An 18,475-nucleotide genomic window follows, 5' to 3' on the forward strand; every position below is an offset into this window, starting at 1 on the left:
TTTTAAAAGATGTAATAAGGCGAGGGGGCAGGTGCATGGAGATGAATGTACTTATATGAAAATGGAACTAGGTAAATTGAGAGGATGGGTGGGATTGGGAAAGACGGTGGAGAATGATGGAAGGTGACATTAATCAAGATGTGCTGCCAGCGCTGGTGGCTCACGCCTGTAATCCTAGCTACCCAGGAGGCTGAGATCTGAGGATTGCGGTTCAAAGCCAGCCTGGGCAGAAAAAGTCCATGAGGCTCTTATCTCCAATTAACCACCAGAAGTGGCACTGTGGCTCAAGTAGTAGCCTTGAGCTAAAGAGCTCAGGAACGGCACCGAGACCCAGAGTTCAACCCCCCCCCCCCCACCAGACGGAGGGGGGAGATGAGCTGTACTCAGAAACTGACATGCTGGATTGAAACCTCTTTGTACATCTACTTAATTACTTAATGTTAATTTTTTAAAACTTAAGGCACAGTAAGTTAACACCTATGAAATATATGGAGTAATCCCCAAGACATAATATATATTTATTCTTTTAAAAGTTGTTGGAGCCAGTGACTCATGCTTATAATTCTAGCTATTCCCTGGGTGCCAGTGGCTCACACCCGTAATTCTACCTACTCAAGAGGCTGAGATTTGGAGGATCATGGTTCAAAGCCAGCCCAGGCAGGAAAGCCCATAAGACTCTTTATCTCCAGTAAACCACCAGAAAACTGGAAGTGGCACCGTGGCCCAAGTGGTAGAGCGCTGGCCTTGAGCTGAAGAGCTGAGGGACAGCGCCCAGGCCCAGAATTCAACTCTCACAACTGACAAAAAATAAATAAAATAAAAATTCTAGCTCCTCAGGAGGCAGAGATCTAAGGATCCTTATTCAAAGCCAGCCCTGGCAGACAAAGCAGAGACTCTCACCACCAGTTAACCAATAGAAATCTGGAAATGGGAGTGTGGCTCAAGTGGTAGAGAAACAACCTTAAGGAAAAAAATCTAAGTCCTGAATTTAAGCACCAGTAACAGAAAACTAGCACAAACCAACACACACACACACACACACACACACTTTACTGGTGATCAGATCTCATCTCTGCCTGATCTTTACTACTCTCAATTTGTAAGACTAGAGAAAGTGGTAGAGAACCTGCCTAGCAAGTATCATGTCCTGAATTGAACCCCATTACTGCCAAAAACCTGAACATTGCAGCATATCCTGATTTTTAAAATACTTCCCATCACACATCATTTTCTTATTGCTTGTACTTATTTTTTATTTTTTACATTCACTAAAATGTGTTGATTTTCTTCCTCACTTTTTCTACATAGATACTAAACAAATACCTGTTAAATTATAAAGTTTCAGAAGCTATAAATATCCTGAAGCATGTACTCTACAGTATTGTTACACTTGTTCCTCAAGATTTTTACAACTGAGCCGGCACCAGTGGCTCACACCAGCAATCCTAACTACTCAGGAGGCTGAGCTCTGAGGATCATAGTTCGAAGCCAGCCCAGGTAGGAAAGTTAGTGAGACTGTTCCAATTACCTAGTAAAAAGAAGCGGTAGAGTGCCACACTTCAGCATAGAATCTCCTCAGGCCCTGAATTTAGCCCCAAGGACACGTGTGCACACGTGCATGCGCGCACACACACAAGATATTTGTAACTTGTTAACCACTTTGAGTAGTCAAACCATCAAGAAAGTTATTCTTTTCCAAGAGAGTCCACAAGGTGGTGGTGTTGCTCCAGACTAATTCTTAGTAGATTTGTCAATTGACCAATTCATTCAAAGCTAAATGATCAGTTAATGTTCTCCCGTTCCTGTGGTCCATAATAATTTACTAAATTTTAAAATGTGGATGTATTTTCACCACTATCTCTAAAATCACGTAGCTTTCCAACAACTCTTCTTGAGGTTCATTCAGTCTCTCAAAGCAATATTCACAGCCACGTGCCCATGGCTCACACCTGTAATCCTACCTACTAAAGGAGGCTGAGAGCTGAGGATCATAGTTCCAAGCCAGCCCAGAAGAAAGGCCGTGAGACTCTGATCGCCAATTAACCAGCAAAAAGAAGCCAGAAGTGGAGCTGTGGCTCAAGTGGTAGAGTGCTAGCCTTGAGCTGAAATGCTGAGGGACAGCACCCAGGCCCAGAGTTCAGGCCCCACAACCTACAAAACAAAACAAAACAAAAAACACTAGAACAATACCCATGCCCTCAGTTCAAGCCCTAGGACGGACCAAAAAAAATCATAATTCAGTATTTTCTGATGGTTTATTGGAGATAAGAGTCTCACAGACTTGGGCTGGGAAGTTGGCTCAGTGGTAGAGCGCTTGCCTTGCATGCATAGTCCCTGGGTTCAATTCCTCAGCACCACATAAGCAGGAAAAAAAAAAATCCACAAACCTCATATCTCAGCCTCCTGGGTAGCTAGGATTACAAGCATGAGCCACCAGCACTCAGCTTCTTTTCTTTTCTTTTTCTTTTTGTCTGTCATGGGACTTGAACCCTGGGCCTGGGCACTGTCCCTCAGCTCTTTAGCTCAATGCTAGTGCTCTACCACTTGAACCACAGTGCTACTTCTGGTTTTCTGAGTAGTTTTTTGGAGATAAGAGTCTCATGGACTTTCCTGCCCAGGCTAGCTTTGAACCTCAATCCTCAGATCTCAGCCTCCTGAGTAGCTAGGATTACAGGCGTAAGCCACCAGTGCCCAACTCTTTTCTTTTCTTTTTTGGCTCAAGGCTAGTGCTCTACCACTTGGCCCACAGTGCCACTTCCAGCTTTTTGTTGGTTATTGGGAGATAAGAGTTTCATAGACTTTTCTGCCTGAGTAGAACCCTCAGTCCTCAGACCTGAGCCTCCCGTGTAGCTAGGGTTACAGGTATGAGCCACTGGCACTAGGCTCCTCCTTTTCCCCTTTCGCAGTAGTCATGATTGGTACATAGAATTCTACACTCATTGTCCATGCACATTACTTACAGCCCAACATTGTGGCATGCACATTCCTAGTATTATACTTTGTGTGTGTGTGCATGTGCACGTGTGTGTGCGTGCACACATGCACTTGCACGCTTGTTGGTACAAGGTTGAATTCAGAACCTCTTGCTCTTACTTGGTTTTTCACTAAAGGCTAGTGTGTAACCATTTGAGCCACACTTCCACTTAAGACTTTTTGAAGAATCTCACAGACCTTCCTACTCAAGTTGCCTTCAATCCATGAACCTCAGCTCTCAACCTCCGGAGTGGCTAGCATTATAGGCTCCAGTTCTATACATTTTTCTGTTTTGTGAGGCTTGACATAAGGTCTCACACATAGTAAATACTCAAAACCTTATTATTGAATGAATGCATGTGTCACTATAGCATTACTGTTCAAGAGAGAAATAAGTCCTAGTGTCACATAATTGTTGTTTTCTAGAACATGGAGGAACCAGCCAATATGCATTTTTCCCAATCTACTCAAAAGAGGCAGTATAATCTAAACAATTAGGTCTGCGCCATTGCCTTGTTTTTTGTTTTTTTTTTTTTTTTGGTCTTTTGTAGCTTTTATGTCTTTTTTTTTTCCCCCAGGGCTGAGGACCGAATTCGGGGCCTTGTGCGCCCCGGGTGGGCGCCCTTCCGCTGGGCTAAACCCCTAGCCCCTAAACAATTAAGACTGATGAAAATATTACAATTATCTAAAATGAGTCTATGTTAAAATTTGACTTCATCCCTTCAGTTTTAAAAACAACTAAAATTGTTATTGCTGCTTCTGTCTCACATTTCAAAATCAAATATACAACCTGGCATCAGTAGCTTTTACCTGTAATTCTAGCTACTCAGGAGGCTGAGATCTGAGGATTGGCATATCCAGCTAGAAAGAAAAGTCTGTGAGACCTTCTCTCCAATTAACCACCAAAAAGCTGGAAACAGAGCTGTGGCTTACATGGTAGAGTGCCAACTTTGAGCAAAAAAGGTCAGGGACAGCACCCAGGTCTGTGTTCATGCCCCAGCACTGGCGCACGCGCGCACACACACACACACACACACACACCACTACATGTTATTCATGGGAACTTTGTATCACATTGATATTATATCACCAGCTCAGTGGCTGTCTAAACAATCTGCTTTATACCAAAACTATATTGCATCTCAAGCAATATGAACTCCCTGCTTGAAAAAGAAAGAACCTTTATTATCAACATAGAGAAGTTGTTGTAAGTTTTAAAGTTAAAATAAGGAAGTTCTTTGAATATTGCCTAACTGACGATTGTGGGAAAAAGTTCGAAGCCATTCTGACCTACCCTACTTTACATTTCTATGGAACACTTGTTGTTTTAAACCATCTTACAATATTTGTTTTAAAAATTATTATTTTTGACAGAAGAAAAGAACTATACTCGGGGCCGGGAAGGTGGCTCAGTGGAAGAGCGCTTGTCTTGCATGCATGAGGCCCTGGGTTCAATTCCTCAGCACCACATAAGCAAAAAAAGCCAGAAATGGTGCTGTGGCTCAAGTGGTAGAGCGCTAGCCTTGAGCTGAAGAGCCTAGGGATAGCACTCAGGCCCCGAGTTCAGGCCCCATGACTGGAGGGGGGGCGGGAAGAACTATACTGTGTATTATCAAATTATGGATTGGGTAGATGGACTAGTTGACTGTAAAAACTCTTGGAATAGCCAGGTGCTGTTGGCTCACACCTGTAATCCTAGCTACTCAGGAGGCTGAGATCCAAGGATCGTGGTTCTAAGCCAGCCACGTCAGGAAATTCCATGAAACTCTTATCTCCACTTAATCACCAGAAAACTGGAAGTGGAGCTGTGGCTCAAAGTGGTAGGGCATGAGCCTTAAGTAAAAGAGCTCAGGGATGGCACCCAGGCCCTGAGTTCAAAACCCTATGATCATCACCAGAAAAAATAAAGTGAAAATTCTCAAAAAATAGACACAATGCTTTTAACTATCTTTTTATGTTATTTAATTCTCTGGCTTCTGACAAGCTAGTCACAAGGAGAAGTGGTCTTTGCTTCGGAGTTTGCAAAGCTCTCTGTCATCTCCTACCCTGAATTTATCAGAAGGGCATGACAGCCCCAGACTAAGAAATTTTTTTAACTGTATATTTTTTGTCTTTTTTGGTTCTGGGGATCAAACCCAGGATGTTGCACTTGCTAAGCAAGCGCTTTGCCACAGAGCTACATCCCAACCCCAGACTAAGAATTTTAAGAGCATAAAAAATCACAACTCAGGGGATGGGAAGGTGGCTCCATGGTAGAATGCTTGTCTTTCATGCATGAGGCCCTGGGTTCGATTCCTGAGCACCACATAAATAGAAAAGGGCAGAAGTGGCGCTGCGGCTCAAATGGTAGAGTGCTATCCTTGAGCAAAAGAAGCTCAGGGACAGTGTCCAGACCCTGAGTTCAAGCCCCAGGACTGACCAAAAAAAAAGAATTACAACTCAGTTGCCAGTGACTCATACCTAGAACCTGGCTACTTAAGAGGCTGAGAACTGAGGATCAAGATTTGAAGCCACCCCAGGCAGGAAAGTCCATGAGACTGTGCCCAGGTCCAGTTTAAGCCCCGTGACCAGCACCAAAAACAGAAAAACCTAGGCTCAAGTGACCCTATCACCTTAGCCTCCTGAGTAGCTCAGACCACAAGCATTCACAACCCATACCCTGCTGAGTATAAATATGCTTGATTGTCCTTACCTGTCCCTGCCTGGCCACATTTTTCAAAAGAAAAACAAGGGCTGGGTGTGGTCAGTGGTGGAGGCTTGCCTACCAAACCTTTGCAAGGCCTTAAGGTTGATTCTCAGCACTGGGGGTGGGGTGGGGGGAGAGGAGGAAACACTGTCATGATCTTCCAAACCTGAGCATGACTACAGGTGCGCCTCCTACTGACATTTATCCACTGTTCTCCACATTGGTCAGTGTGCTGATTGATCTAACTGCATTACTTCTTTTGATCATCACAAGAACCCCTAAAAAGTAAATTTCATCATCCTCAATGAAATCGAGGCCTAGGGAAATTAGGCAGTTTGCTCTATGCAGAACTTACTTAGTAAGCAGCTAAGCTCTGGAGGTTAGCTTCCAAGCTGTCTGACATCAAGACCTGCTTTGATGCGCACCATTGCTATATACTGCTTCAGGGAAGGTAACTAGCCAGCTCTAAATAAGAAATTTTCTTATAGCCAGACATGGTGACACATGTCTGTAATCTCAACCCTCTGGAAGCTGGGGAAGGAGGATCTCAAGTTTGAGGCTAACCCAGGATGTAAAGGTGAGGGGTGGGGGGGGTCTCTCCTTCCTGGCTACCATGACTTAAGCCACCAGTCCACTATGGGCTGAAACCTCTGGCACTCACAGTACAACAGATCTTCATAGGAGCTGCAAAGTCTGCCATCCCTGGTTCCTCTCTCCCTTTCTTGGAGCAGGACACTGCATTCCAGCCTGGAGTTGATGCCCAAGGTCAGAGTCAGACAGGGCTTGATGCCACTGTAACCTAGCTTTTAGGACATCTTGACAACACAGAGCCTTCCTGGCTGACAAGGAGAAGATCACATCTCTTCCAACAGTGACTGTAACTCAGGAACAAATAGATACAGGTTTAGAATATCCAGTATGCAAAGAAGATCAAGGGGGAAAGTCCAGAAGCTGCCCACACTCACTGTCACAGCAGCCGTGCCGCGCCATGGGCTAGAGTTGCATGACACACATCCCATAGTAGGAAGAGTTTAAAGAGGAGGACTGTGCTGGGCAAACCTCCGCAAGCAACAGACTTGGCAATGGCAGCTGGCTACAATACGTGTCCAGTGGACTTGCTGGAACTAAAGGCCACAGCTAAAGCAGGGCAAGCTATGCTGCTCTTTATCATAGCCATGTAGATAGACACAGGCAGATGTTGAAAATCATTTGACTATTCATTCTATTATTTAATAAATATGTATTTGTTGTGGGCTGGCCACTGTATTTGGCCCTGGAGTCTTGTTCTAAAAGAAGGAGAATGTGTAATTTTCAACGTCTAAGTAAGTAAACAGCATGCAGATTTCAATCAATGCTGTAGAGGAAATCAGGATAATATGATGAATTATAACTCTCTGAGGAGAAGGGGCTATTTTAGATAGGCAGATCAGAGACTGTCTCTGAGAAGGTGACATTTCAGCTAAAGCCTGAAGGGTGAAAGATGAGAAAGAGTCAGTTATAGGGAGGCTGGGAAGGGTGTGGAGCCAAAGTGGACGGCAGCCATTTGATCTTTCCCATCCATCTCAGCAGCTTCAACTGAGAAGACGCTTCTCCAATGACAACGAATTCCCTCTGCTTTGCCAAAGGTTAAAATGCATCCTAAGCCCAACTATGACCTGATCTGAAGTTTCATTTAGAAACAGCGTGGTTTGTTACAATGATCATTGTGCTCATTCTTTAGAAGTATTCTTGCCTTTTTGGTATTGGTAGAGTCAGGATAATGTATTCCTTCAGTATTTTGTCCCTATTGTGTGCTAGAACCTGTTCTCGATTTTAAAACAGAATAAAATGGTTGATTTCAAGGGAATGCTGGATTGAGAGTCAAGGGCCAACATTTTAGTCTTGAGTTCCCCCTCTCCCTCCTCCAGCTTTATGTTTTAGTGCCAACCTGTGAACCTCTCTGCCACACAGTCTTCCGACTGGTACAGTATTAGGGGAGGGCTGGGCCCATGGTTTCTTCCAGCAGTTTTGTAATGCCCTTGAATGATGATGGACAAGACAGCTTTTCTGTATTTTATGTGGTGACATCCCATGTGAGAGCCTGCTATCAAAACAAGTTCTAGCTGGTATGGGTGACTCATATCTGTAATCTTAGCCACTCAGGAGGCTGAGCTCTGAGGATCAAGATTCAAAGCCAGCCTGTGCAGGAAAGTCCATGAGACTCTTATCTCCAGTTAACCACCAGAAAATGGAAAGTGGTGCTGTGGCTCAAGTGGTAGAACACTAGCCTTGAGCTGAAGAGCTCAGGGACAGCATCCAGACCCAGAGTTCAAGCCCCATAACCAACAACAACAAGAGAAAAAGTGGTAGAGTGCTAACCTTGAGCAAAGGAGTCCAGGGACAGCACCCAGGCCCAGGAACCACAAAAAAAAAAAAAAAAAAAAAAAAAAAAGTTCTGCTGGTTAAAAGAAGAAAAGATTGGGGCTGGGAAGGTGGCTCAGTGGTAGAGCACTTGCCTTGCATGCCTGAGGCCCTGGGTTCGATTCCTCAGTACCACATAAGCAAAAAGCCGGAAGTGGCTCTGTGGCTCAAGTGGTAGAGCACTAGCCCTGAGCTGAAGAGCTGAGGGACAGCGCCTAGGCCCAGAGTTCAGGCCCCACAACCGGACCCAAAAAACAAAACAAACAAAAAAAGAAAAGATTAGGCCAGATACCAGTACTCATGCCTATAGTCCAAGCTACTCAGGAATTTGAGAATCAAGGTTCAAAGCCAGCCAAGGAAGATAAATCCAAGAGACTTATGGCCAGTTAATCAACAAAAAGCCAGAAGTGGAGGTGAAGCTAGAAAGGTAGGTTAACAGCAAGAACAAAAATGGCATGAGAGGGGCTGGGAAGGTGGCTCAGTGGTAGAGCACTTGCCTTGCATGCATGAGGCCCTGGGTTCGATTCTTTAGCACCATATAAACAAAAAGAAAAAAGCCGGAAGTGGTGCTGTGGCTCAAGCAGTAGAGCACTAGCCTTCAGCTGAAGAGCTGAGGGACAGCGCCCAGGCCCAGAGTTCAGGCCCCACGACCAGACCCCCAAAAAAATAAAAATAAAGATTTTACTTGAAAACCACTATAATACAAGATGTATTATCATGGACAATTTCTTTCCTTAGAATTCCTCACAATTGGGGCTGGGAAGGTGGCTCAGTGGTAGAGCGCTTGCCTTGCATGCCTGAGGCCCTGGGTTCGATTCCTCAGCACCACATAAGCAAAAAGAAAAAAAAGCCGGAAGTGGCGCTGTGGCTCAAGTGGCAGAGCGCTAGCCTTGAGCTGAAGAGCTGAGGGACAGCGCCCAGACCCAGAGTTCAGGCCCTACGACTGGACCCCCTCCCCCCCCCCCAAAAAAATTTTTTTTTAGTTTGCGTCATCTCAATATATGGGCAAGGAGAATGTCTTCACTTGAATAAATGCAGAAAACATTTTGTAATGGCAAGCACCCTACCATATCCAATTGTTGCAAATCCTTTTCATTGTTCTTTTTCTTTCAGAATTTGTAAATAGTCCATCTTAATTGACTTCCTCTCACACTATCTGAGAACCTTTAAGTAAGAAGGAAGGAAATAGCTGGCAAGATGTGGGATGTGAAAATGGAGCTAGGGCATGAGAAAGCTGCTCCTATGATGTTAGCAAGTTTCAAGTCCTTCATGAAAAGAAGAACTAACTTGGTAATGCCAGGGTTGCTTAGTCATGGAAGTTTTAATTTTTTTTAAGTATTTTTGCACTTATGCATTGGCTTTTTCTCTGGCACCAATGTGGGAAAGTCACATGAATTCAAACTTGTGCTAACTTTTCCTGTTCTTTTCCTCTTTGACACCTGTCTAGGGTAGATGGATATTATAAAAACAACAACTAGTAGCAGAACTTTCAGTCATTACAAAGATATATATGTATATGTGTGTGTGTGTATGTATATATTGGTGCTGGTCCTAGAGCTTGAACTCGGAGTCTGGGTACTGTCTGTGACCTTTTTCATACAAGGTTTGCACTCTACCACTTGAACCACTTCTAGCTTTTTGGTGGTTACATGGAGATAAGAGACTCATGGACTTTCCTTGCCCAGGCTGGCTTTGAACTGTGATCCTCAGATCTCAGCCTCCTGAGTAACTATGAGATTATACACATGAGCCACCAGCACCCAACACGAAAACTACCTTTTTTCCAGCTGTTTCTGTTTCTGTGGTACTGAGGAATCAAACACAGGGCTTCATGTATGCTAGGCAAGCACTCTACCACTAAGCCATATTCCCAGTTCAGTCTGCTTTTCTTTAAACCAAGTAAGGCCAATTCTATATTATCACAGTGCATGGTATTGAGGTGAACTCATTTCGTTATGAACGTGCCAGATCCTTGGTTGGCCTGGCCACTATGTGAGGTAGTTTTTCTTCTTTCCTTGATCTTTCATTCTGGATGGTCTCTAAAGCCTGGTAGTCAGGACCTTCCTAAGTTATGTCTGTTTTGGATCTTCACTCTACCTCTCTACTTGTTTTATGCTTTAGTGATTCCTGATCAACACAAGACATTCAAACTCAAGTATCATGGGGTAATAAAAGTTCTATTGTCATCCAATAGTTTTAGAAGAGCTTTGAATAATGTGGAGTTTCAGATTGCTAAAGAAGAAAGTATTTCCCACCCACCCCCAATCCAAGCTTTGTTCAATTGCTTTACAAATTCTACCCCAGGAAAGGCCACTTTTGCTAAATGGATATAAGCTAACTAATTTTCTCAATAAAACTTGCTTTCTCATGGCTCACATTTTTCCCTTCAAGTGATTAGTAAGCAATATTCTGAAGTTTCAGCAAAAACATTGAGGGAGGCTGTCAAAGACTGTTGCATTTAAATTAGCCCTATGGAAATGAATCTTACTGTTTTTTCTGCTAGCTAGTGCCTCTACTAAATTGGAGATTTTTTTTTCATTAAAAAAAAAGTCAGGGGCTGGGAAGGTGGCTCAGTGGTAGAGTGCTTGCCTTGCATGCATGAAGCCCTGGGTTCGATTCCTCAGCACCACATAAGCAGAAAAAGCCAGAAGTATCACTCTGGCTCCAGTGGTAGAGTGCTAACCTTGAGCTGAAGAGCTGGGACAGCGCCCAGGCCCAGAGTTCAGGCCCCATGACCAGCAAACACACACACACACATAAGTCAGGTGCTGGTGGCTCACGCCTGTAATCCTAGCTACTCAGGAGGCTGAGATCTGAGAATCACAATTAAAAGCCAACCCAGGCAGTAAAGTCCATAAGATTCTTTTTTTTTAATTTTAATTTTTATTTTTTGTGAACATACTATACAGAGGGGTAAAGTCCATAAGACTCTTATCTCCAGTAAACTATCAGAAAAAGCCAGAAGTGGTGTTGTGGCTCAAGTGATAGAGCACTAGCCTTGAGCACAAAGAGGCTCAGGGACAGAGACCAGGCCTTGAATTCAAGGTCCAGGACTGGCAAAAAAAAAAAAAAAGACACAAATACTGGGCAGGGAGGGGGAGGTTTGTTGGCACATGCTTTTCTCTAGGGAGGTCAAGTGAGAATTTTGAGTTGTAGACCAGATTAGGCCTGAGACTGAATGAGAATCAGTCTTTTAAAAACAAAAAAAACAAAAACATGAAGGGTAAGAAAACATTCCTGAAGAAATGCAGGATATATCAGAGCTAACAGTGACCTTAAGGATCTTCTAGGACAATGCACACTTGGCTGAGAAAAGAAACAGCTCCTAAGCTAAGTGACCCCAGCTCACCCAGCTAACGCTAGATCTCACCTCTCAGTCACAGCTTCTCGTACCACCCGGGCCCCTCTCTTCATAGCAGGACGTAAGTAACATACTTGCATCTTCACATCTCTACCACTGCATTATTACCTTTCTGACTGCAGCAGGTTTTGCTTGCTACTTGATAGAACAGTGAGGCACATAATAGGTATACAATAACTGTTAAATGAATATCCATAAACAGAGTCAACTATCAGTATATTATAAGTAAATGTAGAATTAAGAATAAATTTAGTCTTGAGTAATTCTCCAGATACTATTCACCCATTATATAGAAGGCTACTTATATCAGTCAAGAACATGTTAGATTCTGCTACATAACCTCAAATCTCATTATCTGTGTAAGTCAATCTTATCATGGTTGTGACCCAAAGACATGACAGGAATAAGGGAGGATTTATTTGGGCTCATGATTTCAGAGGGCTCAGTCCATCATTGCTTGGCCACATGTGGTTGGGAAGAGCATCATGGTGGCATGAAGATTTGGTAGAGAAATTCTTTACCTCATAGCACACAGGAAACAGGGAAGGAAGGGCAGGGGGCTAGGGTCCAGGTATAAACTTTAAAGTCATACTTCCAGGAACTTCCTCCAACTAAATCCAACTTCCTAATGTTTCCAGAGCACCTCAGAATACCACCACTAGGGCTGGGAAGGTGGCTCAGTGGTTAAAAGCGCTTGCTTTGCATGCCTGAGGCCCTGGGTTCGATTCCTCAGCACCACATAAGCAAAAAGAAAAAAGCTGGAAGTGGCACTGTGGCTCAAGTGGTAGAGCGCTAGCCTTGAGCTGAAGAGCTGAGGGACAGCGTCCAGGCCTAGAGTTCAGGCCCCATGACCGGACCCAAAAAAAAAAAAAAAAAAAAGAATACCACCACTAGCTCTGAACACGAGCTCAGAATGTGAGCTTTGGGAACTGACAGCAATGAAGATTATATTAGCAAGTGGAGCAGAGGTCATCCTTATTACACCATTGCAAATAATCTGGCTGCATTGTGTCTATTCCCTAAAGCTTTATGGAAGGCTGAATTCAAGAATGGTAAATGATTATTTGGCAATGAAAATTTCAAAACAAAGAAACATTGGAGGAATAGCCCAAATAATAGGAGTATTTACCTAGCATATGTCAAGTCCTGGTTCAATCTCCAGTACTGGAAAAGGGGGAATACCCAGGATGTAGCACAGGTACTTTTGGCCACTTCTGCCAGATTTACAGTGAGACTGGAGCAAAATCGGGAAAGTCTGGAAATGTCTCATCTTGCCCAGAAAAAAGGATGCAGAAGCATGATCAAGAAAACAAAATCAGGGGCTGGGAAGGTGGCTCAGTGGTAGAGCGCTTGCCTTGCATGCCTGAGGCCCTGGGTTCAATTCCTCAGCACCACGTAAGCAAAAAGAAAAAAGCCGGAAGTGGTGCTGTGGCTCAAGTGGTAGAGCGCTAGCCTTGAGCTGAAGAGCTGAGGGACAGCGCCCAGGCCCAGAGTTCAGGCCCCACGACCGGACCAAAAAAAAAAAAGAAGAAGAAAGAAAACAAAATCAGGGAACAGCTCTTGACAGAAGGGTGTTGCAGGCCTATCTAAATAGGCACAGATCAAGAATGAGCCATATGCTCCCTTTCATAAGACAATAAGAGGCCTCCAGGGTACTAGAAATCGGCAGAATAGTTTCAGAGAATGAAGTCAGGGCACTTTCCTCTGACTAACTGTGCAGGGCTGCCTGGGGATTTGTTTCCCTCCTTTCAACCAGTGAAGTGCTGGATGGCCATTCTTGGGGCCATCGTTTAGTCAGGCCCTGAGGCAGCTCATGCTAGTAGTAGACCTGGTGTCCACCTGACATTAATGTTGCAGCTGCACAGAATGCAAGAGATAGGAAGTCATGGTGGCTTCACTGAGATTGCGAGGAATGTCTGGGACAGTAGACAGAAGTTTGCTTCATTGTTGTAGCCATTGCAGAAAGCTGTAGACATCAGCAAGCAGAAAGTTCAACCATGTGGCTTCAGCCAACAAAGCAATTAGGGATTCACCCCATGCCCTAGTGTGCACAGGATGTCAGACTCCAAGGTTTAAGATTTAATGTCAGGTCTGCTGTGTTAGGCCGGTAACACATATCTAGTTGCCTATTTCTATATTTTTTTGGAATAGGAATGTTTATTTCTTATTTGCTCTACTATTGCATCATGGAAGTGTGTGATTTGAGTTTGCAAGGGGCCCTTGCTCACAGCTTGAGAGTTTTCCTTGAGTCTTAGATGAATCTTTGGACTTGTGTTTTTCAGTGATGCTGGGATAGCTAACACATTAAGGACTATTGTAGAGGGAAGGGCTGTGTTGTGGATTGTGAGATGAACATGAATCTTGGGGACCAACAAGAGAATATTATAGGCTGGATATAGTTTGGTTGTGTTCCCCATTTCAGCCTGTGCTTGCTTAATGTATTTCATCAATGGGAGGTTGGTTGGTTTGTATGCTGAAACTGGGGCTTGAATTCTAGGCCTGGGTACTGTCCCTTAAGTTTCACAACTCAAGGCTAGCATTCTGCCACTTGAGCCACAGCTCCACTTATGGCTTTTTTGCTGGTTAACTGGAGATAAGGGACTTATGGACTTTCTTGCCTGGGCTGACTTCAAACCTTGATGCTCAGATCTCAGCTTTCTGAATACCTAGGATTATAGTCATGAGCAGCCACCACCCAGCTCAGTGAGAGGTTTTGAAGAACACTAGACTGGTTTCTAACAATAAAAACAGAGCATAGGGAAGAATTAGAAAATCTATTTGTGTAATTATAAATAACCTTAACTACTTAGTTCAATAAATACCTATCATTGGCTGGGTGCTGGTAGCTCACATCTATGATCCTAACCACCCAGGAGGTTGAGATCTGAGTATCACAGTTTGGAGCCAGCCCAAGAAAGGAAAGTCCATGAGACTCTTATCTCCAATTAACAGCAAAAATAAAGCCAGAAGTGGAGCTGTGGCTCAAGTGATAGAGCACCAATCTCCAGGAAAAAAAAAAACAAACACTAAGATCTAGCCCTAGGAACAGTACATTAAATAAATAATACCTATCACTAACATACCACTAGTAATTCTTTTGACATAATGCAACATTGCATGCAGCATTTATTCCACAAATAACTGATCCAGATCTCAAGACATCTGAATTAAGGTACAGTCTATGAAACCATGCCCATGCTAAGGAGAACAAAGAAAGTCAGTGCCCAGGCCCAGATTTCAAGCCTCATGACAAAGAAAGAAAGAGAGAAAGAAAAAGGAAGGAAGGAAAGAAGGGCTGGGAAGGTGGCTCAATGGTAAGTGCTTGCCTTGCATGCTCGAGGCCCTGGGTTTAATTCCTCAGCACCACATAAGCAGAAAAAAAAAAAAAAGCCAGAAGTGGCGCTGTGGCTCAAGTGGTATACTAACCTTGAGCTGAAGAGCTGAGGATAGCACCCAGGCCCAGAGTTCAGGCCCCACGACTGGACCCAAAAACAAAAAACAAAAACAAAAAAAAAGGAAGGAGAAAAGACATGAGAACCAGGTACCCGTAGAGTCTCATCTGTAATCCCAGTGACTCAGGAGGCTGAGGTCTGAGGATCACTGTTCAAAGCCAACCAGGGCAGAAAAGTCCCTGTACAATTTTTTTTTTTTTGGTCTGGTTGTGGGGCCTGAACTCTGGGCTCCACAACTCTGGTGCTGTCCCTCAGCTCTTCAGCTCAAGGCTAGCACTCTACCACTTGAGCCACAGCGCCACTTCCGGTTTTTTCTTTTTTGCTTATGTGATGCTGAGGAATTGAACCCAGGGCCTCATGCATGCAAGCCACCTTCCCAGCCCTCCCTGTACAATTTTTATCTCTAGTTAACCTTTCAAAAATCTGGAAGTGAAACTGTGGCTCACAGTGGTAGAGCTATGGGACAACACCCAAGCCAAGTTCAAGCCCCAGGACCAACACAACGTGTGCACACACACACAGAGATTTTCTTTTCTTTTTTTGGGGGGGTCTGGTCATGGGGCCTGAACTCTGGGCCTGGGCGCTGTCCCTCAGCTCTTCAGCTCAAGGCTAGCGCTCTACCACTTGAGCCACAGCACCACTTCCTTCCATCTTTTTTCTTTTTGCTTATGTGGTATCGAGGAATTGAACTGTTATGCCAAGGTCGCAGGACCCCTGCAAGAAGACCACCAAGAGTCAGACTCTACAGCTGTTTTATTTAAACGGGCTGCAGCTCGGGCCTCGTCCTACAATCCGACACAGCGAAGCCCTGGAGGAGAGCCCCGAGCTAAGGATTTGCCGGTCTTATAAAGGCACACAATCAACCAGGTGTTTTGATTACCACCACGTGTTGCTTTGCTAGACAGAAACCAGCAACAAGTGGTCACTGCCTCCAACTTTAACCTTTCATTCCCCCCCTTGACTTATGGTCCTGAGCCACAATCTTGTGGCTCTGGCCCAAAACTAAACTCCAACAGCTCTTGATCTTGAACGAGTATAACCATAACAATCAGTTCATTTTTCTTTTCTTGAGGTGTATGCGGAGTGATAGGATGCTTGGAGACTTCCATGTTTCCCCATGGTCCTCCAGGGCAAAGGGGTCAGCTGGTCTGGCATGGGAGCAGTGGATCCAAGCAGCAATGCCGTCCACCTTAAGGGCAGTAGGTGTAGCCAGTAGCACCATGTAAGGTCCCTTCCACTGTGGTTCCAGAGATCTCAAGTTGTGCCTTTGAAAAAACACCCAGTCCCCTGGTTTAAACAAATGGGGGATAGGAATAGAAGCAGAATCATATAATGCTCTAAGCTGGGGCCATATCCTCTTATGCACCAGCTATAAATAGTCAAGCTTACACAGAAATTCAATATCATCCAAATCAGCAAGCAATTCAGTCTGAAGGTTAGGGATAATGGGTGGAGGGTGTCCATACATTATTTCAAAAGGAGTAAAGCCAAGCTGATAGGGTGAATTTCTTATTCTAAACAAGGCAAAAGGAAGGAGTGATACCCAGTCTGCACCAGTCTCCAAGGCCAATTTAGTTCAGGTCTCTTTTAGAGTCTGATTCATTCTTTCTACCTGCCCTAAACTCTGGGGTCTATAAGCACAGTGCAATTTCCAATCCGTCCCCAGTGCCGCGGCTATTCCCTGACTTACTTTTGAGACGAAGGCCGGTCCATTGTCTGACCCGATGGTGGATGGGAAGCCATACCTGGGTAGGATTTCTTCCAGGATCTTCTTAGCCAGGACGTTCACGGTCTCATGCATTGTTGGGTAGGCTTCAACGCATCCTGAAAAAGTGTCTACAAAAACTAGCAAATATTTATATCCAAATTTTCCAGTTTTAATTTCTGTGAAGTCTACTTCCCAATACACACCTGACCTATCTCCACGGAGGCGAGCTCCTTTTGTAACCGGTTGATTGGGGGCATTGGTGAGCTGACAAGCTTTACAATTTTTAACAATGTCCTCAATGAGTTGATTTCCTTGCCTAATATTTACTTCTGAGTGTCGGAGCAAGTCCTGCATTCTTCGGGTTCCCATGTGAGAGACCCGATGGATTCTCTTAAGAATCCCCTTGCCCAATTTTTGTGGCAAGATAAGTTTTCCTTCACCAGTTTTCTACCAGTCTTTGTTTCCTTCTCTGTCCGGGGGTTTATAGGCCATGGGAATTTTCTTTATCCACTCCAAGTCTTCTTGGGAGTACTGAGGCTCAGGAGGCAAAGCTCGTTGCCCTGGGTCTACTAGAGTCAGTACTTCCGCTCTGGGCTGGAGGGCCGCCTCCTTAGCTGCCTGATCGGCCAAGTTATTTCCTTTGGTTATAGAATCAGTTCCCTTTTGATGGCCAGGGCAGTGCATAATGGCAATATTTGCTGGTGCCCATATGGCCCAGATGAGGCTTAAAATTTCTTGTTTGTTTTTAATATTCTTTCCCTCAGCTGTCAGCAGCCCCCTCTCTTGGTAAATGGCTCCATGGACGTGCACGGTGGCAAAAGCATACCGACTGTCCGTGTGAATGTTTAGTCTCTTCCCTTTTCCCATTTGTAGGGCTTTTGTTAGTGCCACTAGTTCTGCTCTTTGTGTAGACGTTCCCTGGGGGAGTGCTTCTGCACACACTATCTCAGTGTCCGTGGTGACTGCTGCGCCCGCGTACCTTTTCCCCTCTCGAATGAAACTGCTGCTGTCTGTAAACCAGGTATGCTCAGCATGCGATAGTGGCAAGTCCAACAGGTCTGGCCCCTTTTCCTTGGCCCGGTCTCTCTTTCCACGCTCAATTTCACGTTCTCTGTTCTTCCTTTCCTGTCTTTGCTCATCCGTCTCTCTCTTATTGTAAACCTTTTCCGCCGCGGCTACTAGATCCCTAATAGACTTTTCACCAAGTCTGTCTAGAGCCTGCAACTTTCGCGTTATGTCTGGTGCAGCTTGATTTATATAGGCAAACATAATCATCTGAGCCGACTCCTGAGTCTCAAGATCATATGGGGTATATTGACTAAAAGCTTCCATGAGCTGCCGGACTTTCACTTCCTCCCTGTCCTACATCATAAACCTTGGCCATATTAGTAGGTCGGCGAGCTGCCACCTTGAGACCTGCCAACAGAGCCTGGTGGTAGACGAGGAGTCGCTCCCTACCTTCAACCGGATTGTAGTCCCATGTTGGTTGGATCTCAGGAAAATAGGCAGCGATCAGGGCAAGATCCATGATGGGCGCTCCTGTGGTGCCAGGGACATGTTCCCAGGCCGCCTCTCGGATACGGTCTCTCTCTTCAGTGGTAAAAAGGACCTGTAAAAGCTGACTGCAATCATCCCAAGTGGGCTGATGAGTAAAGAGAATAGTTTCAAGCAAACGATTTAAATCCTGGGGTTTCTCAGAAAAGGGGGCATTTTGGGTGCGCCAATTGTATAGATCACTGGTAGAAAATGGCCAATACTGGAGTTGCTGTTGACCACCCGCATCCACAGGACCTAAGGCGCGTAAGGGAAAAACAGCTGCACTAGAAGGGGGGTTGATCCCACGGCATCGTCGAGTGACTGGCCCCTCAGAAACTTTAAGGGCAGGTGCCCAGGGT

This window comes from Dipodomys spectabilis, unplaced genomic scaffold (genome assembly GCF_019054845.1).
Source record: "Dipodomys spectabilis isolate Male_0828 unplaced genomic scaffold, ASM1905484v1 ptg000163l, whole genome shotgun sequence".
Classification (NCBI taxonomy): Eukaryota; Metazoa; Chordata; class Mammalia; order Rodentia; family Heteromyidae; genus Dipodomys; species Dipodomys spectabilis.